The 6,597-nt window shown below is 47.9% G+C and overlaps 1 long non-coding RNA gene across 1 annotated transcript; it reads left to right on the top strand.

The window, feature by feature from the left end:
- The first annotated feature begins 4,799 nt into the window (after nucleotides 1-4,799).
- On the top strand, nucleotides 4,800-5,845 carry LOC115248868 (uncharacterized). The gene is made up of 4 exons (XR_003887593.1): nucleotides 4,800-4,852; nucleotides 4,975-5,293; nucleotides 5,360-5,504; nucleotides 5,650-5,845. It is a non-coding gene; the product is annotated as an uncharacterized lncRNA (long non-coding RNA).
- The last annotated feature ends 752 nt before the right edge of the window (nucleotides 5,846-6,597 follow it).

Raw genomic sequence — 6,597 nt, forward strand, 5'->3', positions numbered from 1 at the left:
GTCATGTTAGCTAAATTAACATCAAGAACAATCATTTACCGGTAATAGCAGGTAGGAAGCCGCAAACAGGATTTTACTTGATCCATCCCTCCATTTTCCATCCACAGATTCTTATTCCTATAGTCAGGGTCACCAGGAGAAGCTGGAATCTAATGCTGGAAGCAGGAATTCTATTAAAGGGTTAGGCTCTCCAATCAAGCTAATGTGTGTTGAACCGTGGGAGGAATCTGAAGCAGCTGGAGGTGCAAATATAGAAAGTTCCAGAGCTGGACTCAAACTCATAACCTTCATGCTATGACAATCTGATGAATGTCTATAGTGGCTATTGCAAGTTTAAGTTAAATAATAGTAAGAAATTGACATTTATGCCGTTTATTTTGATTTCTGTGCTGTGGTTTAAGACGGTTGGACAGCAGCGTCCAAGCACCTGAGGGCCTTTTCCTGCAACTGATCCCCTCTGATGTTTCCATCCAGGACTCGGGAGGGAGAGATTCTCCAAACTTTCCCAAGAGAGGGGCAGGAATGCAAGAAGATCCCCTTTTAAGTCAGCGATTGAAGCTAACAATCATCACATGTTGTTTTGAAGTCCGCGTCCTGGAAAATCGAGGAAACACAGAAAAGGAAAGAAAGCAGAAACTATTTAGCCAAATTTCCAACAAGTGGCTTCTCATGACGTCCCCAACAGAACAAACGCAGCGGCTGTTGTTCAGACGTCTGAGGATGTATTTTATTCATAAAACAAGTTCCCTTCAAACCTTCACCCTAATGTACCTGCATTGAGAACCCCCCACCACCACCACCACCACCACCCCCCCAGAGATCAGGCCATGTGAAATCCAAGTTCTTTTTTTAAAAAAAAGGCCTGCAACCGCAACTCGGGGTGCGGAAGCTGTTAGCATCTACCCACGACTTAGAGAGCGAGCCTGACCAGGCTGTGCTATTTCTGGCGTTACGAGCTCCGTCTTAATGCCGAATTAAAGAGTGAGTCAGGATGTGATGCGTAGACGGGGTAATGAGAAGCATACCCCGACGCTGTCGCTGCCGGCGAGCCAGCAGATGTCTGAACGCACACACGATGGAACGCGCAGACAGACGCAATAATCAGCCCAAAATGCATTAACGCTGCTTCTGTAACCGAGCAGATGCCGAAAAAGGTTTGGTCATTTATGCATTCAAACCACATTTTACAATGCTCAGTAATGTTCCATAATAGCGCTAACAGCCGCGGGGATTAGGTTTTACGGCGTGGGACAGTGGGGCCAGCTGTACTCCTGAAAAGATCATTCTTCCCGACTCGCTCCCACTATCGCAGGAGTCCAGCGAGGTGCCGACAAATCCTCTAATTGCACGGCTGTCACGACGGAAACTTCGAACTCTCCCTGACTGAGTTCTGTCAGGGTTTTTAACTTTCCGATATCTCCACTTTTCAGGGCTCAAAAGACGGATCTGCCCGAGTTACGTAAGATGGCGACCACAGTCAAAACACGAGTGGCGTGGAGTTTCCCTCCTGCAGCCCGGAGAGGTGGGAGAGGCTGAGTGGACAGTGTTTGTGTGTCTGGACTCGTGCATTCCTCCCTGTGACTGCTGGGAAACCTTCGTGAAGACTCTGATCAAAATGGATGGTCAGATGAAAGGGATCAAAGGCCGAAGCGTTGCCGCGGCGAGCTGCGGTCTGAATACGAGCCACAGACTCACGTGTTGCTGAGCGGCTCTCCGGCGGTTGTGGTTAATGAGCAGACGGAAAAAACTCGGTCACTGCTTCTCGGCGGCGGCGGCGGGGCAGAAACGCTGTGGTGCAACAGTTCTGACTTTTAACTACTTCTGTAATGGTCCGTGATTGCATTCCTTACAGACCCCCCCTCCTCCCAATGTTCGGGCTAACCAAATGACTGTCTGAAAAGCGCCAACACCACGAAAACCCCCCGGCTAAACTTCGGATATGCCTTTGGAAACACGAGGCAGAAGCTTGGCCGCCAAATAAATCTCCATCCATAAGGAGGAGATGGATGCGGGATTATGTCATTTCAGCTTCAGCTTTCTGCTTCATGAACTATTAAATATATCACATGTCTGGATGTGCTGGGGTTGACTAACTCGGGGGGGTTATCAGACTCAGTTTGAGCGGGTCCTAGTTGGTCCTCCGGCGTACAAGTGTCAGCACAGGCGGATGGACGATGAAGCCATCTAAGGTCACATGTAGAGACGGTGAGCGTCCAATCCGATCTAAACTAATCAGGAGCCAAAGTTCCTCTGTGAGTGAAGCTACAGAGTCACCGTTTATCACAGATTCCTTTAGGTGCGGTTTGGTCCGCACTAAGCCTCCGAACGTCTTCGGTGTGCTCACCGTGTTTGTGACGAGCATGTGAGTCAAATCAGCGGCTCACGATTCAGCATGAGCACGCTCGTACATCTAAATGTCCTGTGTTGCATTAAAGCAAACAAGTAGAGACTTGGAATGATTTAATGAAAAATGATTACCCTCAGGAGGAGGAGGAGGAGGAGGAGGAGGATGAGGAGGAGGAGGAGGAGGAGTTCCTCCTTCTCTTCCTCCCCTGCAGATATGTAGCTAACCTCTCTCCCTCTCTCTCTCCAGTCTCAGTCTCCGCCTCTATCATCCCTTAAAATGAGGTTTGAAGTAGTTTGGAAACTATTCTGGTTGCCTTTTGCTTCTGTGTGCAACTATTAAATGGGGTTGGCTCGGAGGCATGTGAGCATTCTCCCATGTATTCAGCGCTGCTACAGATAATTTGGGAAAGAGAATAACAAGAGCGTTATGGTTTAAAGCATAATCAACCATTCCTGGCAGCCGCTCTAAGAGTTCGGCTCCTGCGTGCACGTAGATTTTGGTGTCACGCTGCAGTGAAACCTTCTCCTTTTTAAAAGAAAAAATAATGTAATTTTCCGTCGAAGCGAAACCTCAAAAGTCCGGGGTCACTTTCATAAAACAGAGACTGGTCTGCGTGTCATTCGCCACAGCAACGTTCCCAGTCAGTGATCTTCTGCGTCTCTGCCGTATTCCCAGGCTGCCGAGGAGCAGCGGCATTAATCATACTGTAAAAGGTCAGACGGACAGAGCCCCCCCCCCCCCCCCCCCCCCCCGGCCGTGTGTGACCAAATGTAACTTAGCCTCAGATACATTTTTTCAACTTGGTTTTATTGGTTTAAGGTTTGGAGCAAAAGAAAATCAAAGCTTGAATAATAAAAAGCTCTTTGGTTTCTCCCCCAAAATGATCACAAAGGTACCAAAGCCCCCCCCCCCCCCCCCCCCCCCCCCCCCCCCCCCAGCCTGGGTTCACATCATGATGGTTGATTGGTGCCAATAAAACCTTAAACTCTTTTGATATTTCTTTCTTCTCCAGAAGAGTGATGGTGGCAAATGACACAAAAGGACATTTAAATGATTTCCAGCATGTTGAGAAACACAATATGAGAGATTAAAAGGATGATCCCCGATGAAAGAGGGAACAAATTCCAGTTAAAGGGGGGCGAATATAAATAAAGAAAAATAGCAGGATAGGGGAATAAATCTGTAGATTGATATGACAAAATAATAGAACATTAATCTATCCGCTCTTTGTACGTTGACTTAATTAAAGAGCAAAAAGAAATATTTCCCCCTTCCAAAAGCTGGAATTTCATCTCTTATACCAGTTGGAAATTCTGAGCAGATGAGGAGGAAACAGTGGAAAATGTTCCGGCTGCAGAGTGAACATTTGTAATTGAAGCTGACAGGGCCCGAGTGCAAAGACAAGGACCCCATTTTACGTACAGCGCTCCGCATCAGCCCATTTGTCAGCCCATAAATAAATAATCAACAGCATGTGCGCAGTTTTCATAATAGCCTCGTGTTCCAAAGGAGCTTTTACAACTGGAAGAAGATTCAGAAGGAGCTGCAGTGCCGACCAGGCTCGCCGGAATAGCCTGCAGAGCAGAAACCACTCGGAGTCCGTCAGAAGCTGTCAGAGCAGCCTGGCAGCTTCACTTCCCTCCATGGCTGCCTTTCATTTTCCCATAAACTGTTTATGTATGCTCACATTTTTTCTTCCATTAATCATAAAAGAGAGTAAACTTTCTTAAGCTGTCTCCTAAAATGTGTTCCAGTCCCGCTGAACTCATTCCTTCTTTAAGAAGTTCGCTAAGGCAGCAGCCGGATTAATGCTAACGGAGGCTCCAGCTCCACGCTGGATTTTTATCCCTGATGCTACTGAACGTGCAGAGGTTCATCAACGTTCTCGCCGGGGGTTCTGCAGAGTGGAACAACAATGTTCTCTTTTCCAACATCAACTGCTGATGGGTCACCAGTGCCAGGGCTGTCCATGTCAGGAGGAGGCAGCGGCTAACGCTAAAGCTTCTGCAGCTTTAATGGGAGTCTGAAAACAACAAAACAGGCCGATTTTTCAAATGGTTCCAACAAACTGGGGTTGGGGGGGGGCAGTATAAAATGCAGGCTTTGATCGCTTCTTGTTTTTTTAAAGGCATTTATGTGACGAGCATGATCTGTATTTTCCTACATCAAAGCAATTCACTTACCCCCACTTTTTTTTTACAGTTGCGCTAATTGTTGCAATATTCACCATCCACCAGATGTTCAAACAAGGTAAATGCTGCTGGTGGTCATGGGAAATTCATCGTATTGTCAGCTATCTCAGACCTTCCTTTGCTTATTCCTCCCTGTGTGAAGCCTCTTCTGGACCGCCTGTAGGCACCAAAGCAACAAAGTCTTTTAAAGCTGAATAAAAATGTAATATTGCCATCCTTTTTGCCAAAGGATTAAGCAATTAAGTCATCTAGTTTCCCCTTGTTAATCTTCCACTCTACCACACTACTGAGGGACAAGGATTCCACAGTACAGGTGAATGTCTAAAGACTCCAACTTTTGTTGTAACTTTTCAGATATAAAGCACAATTGTGAAGCTACTGAGGTTTGTTTTGTAAAACCTTGTATATTTGCTTCACACACACACACACACACAGATATTGCGTGCTGGACACCTCCGGTGACACAGACAGAGTGGCTCTGCTAACCTCCAGCCTACGAGCTCGTCATCACCATAAACTCGCACCATTTGGCCCCCAGCCAGGGAGGCTCAGCTGTGGGGGAGCAAGCGGCGCTGCTGACTCACTGCGGAAGCACATTGACCAAAGCCTCGGTTCCGGCACGCCGCCGCTCGTGGGGTCTCTGCGCATCCACGCTGAAATCGAGCAGCTGCATCGGTTCACATTTCTACAAAATAATTCCAGGAAGCCGAGAAGCCGAGAAGCCGTGTCAAAGGTCGCGGCACAGATGACTCAGGTGGGACCCCGAATAGACCGTCTGCCAAACGACGCCGACGCGTCTGATACCGTCTCTCATTTCCAGCCCCGTCGTGGGCGTCGTCAGCCTCAGGATCTGGAGCGTCGACACCAGCTGAAAGCGGCGAAGCCAGCGCCGTGCCAGGGGAGGAGAGCGGCGCGCCCGAACACGCCAGGGTGGAACTTCCAGGGAAGCAGAAGATCCAGCGCAGGTGTGGGATTCCATCTGAATCAGTAGGGACTTGACAAGCCAAATCAGGTTGCCATCATTTAACATTGCGCTGAGATGAAAGATCTCACCAAAGATCTCCAGAAAGTTCAAAGAAGTTCTGGGGGGTTCTCTTTTACCTCCCACAGAGAGAACTACAGGAACCCCCAAGACAGTTGGCTGCCTTTACTCTCACCAACTGGGAGATCTAGGACCCCCCTCCCTGTGTCCCAGCATGAGATATTTGCCTGATGTAGCATCTTCACTCCCCCACCCTCCAGATTTCCTGGTGACATCACAAGAGCGTCTCCCCTCTCACTCAGGGCCACGTTTCCAGCGACCTAATGAGTTGTATGCTGGCTCTGGCTGAGGCCACTTCACAATCGTGATTGTATCAGACGCTATATAAATAAAGTTGGACTGAATGGAATTGAGCCGAAACCCAATCCGGATCAATGTTTCAGACTCCACCTGTGTCCTGCTCACATGAACTTTCCTTCCTAGTGGAAAAGCACCTTTAAATGGTCTCTTGTTCCACTTCCTTGTCACCGACGTGAGAGAGCGAAGATGAAACAGCCAATGCCGTGTTTCCGTTATCGCAGACAAAGTTCACGGTGGTCTCAGTGAGACAGCGAGCCGTATTCATCCAAGGAACGAAGCTCAGTAAAAAATGTCTTGTTCCAGTACATCGCAAACACCATCGAGGCCATAATTAAAATCTGGCAGAAGCGGGATTGTAATCAATCAAGGGAACCACCGGTAGAACATGGAAAACATGACAGCTGCGCAGCCAGACGGTCATTTCCCCATTATTTATGGGTGCCTGATGTATTCCAGGGAGATGATGATAGCGGTGGAGAAGCAGGCACGTTTTTATCACGGAAACCTGCAGACGGGAAAATGAAATCATTCCATCCTGATGCCTGGCCCGTTTCCAGGTATCCTTGTAAAGCAGTAACAAGAGGATTTCCCAACATTCCTCTCTGACTGGGTCGTGGACCCCTTAGTGATATGGAGAATGCATTATTGTCTGGCTGACACCTAAATTAAGATGAGTTACCCCATTAATGTACTTTTTCCAAGCTAGTTCAAGCTGT

The sequence above is a fragment of the Takifugu rubripes genome, chromosome 2, assembly GCF_901000725.2.
Source record: "Takifugu rubripes chromosome 2, fTakRub1.2, whole genome shotgun sequence".
Classification (NCBI taxonomy): Eukaryota; Metazoa; Chordata; class Actinopteri; order Tetraodontiformes; family Tetraodontidae; genus Takifugu; species Takifugu rubripes.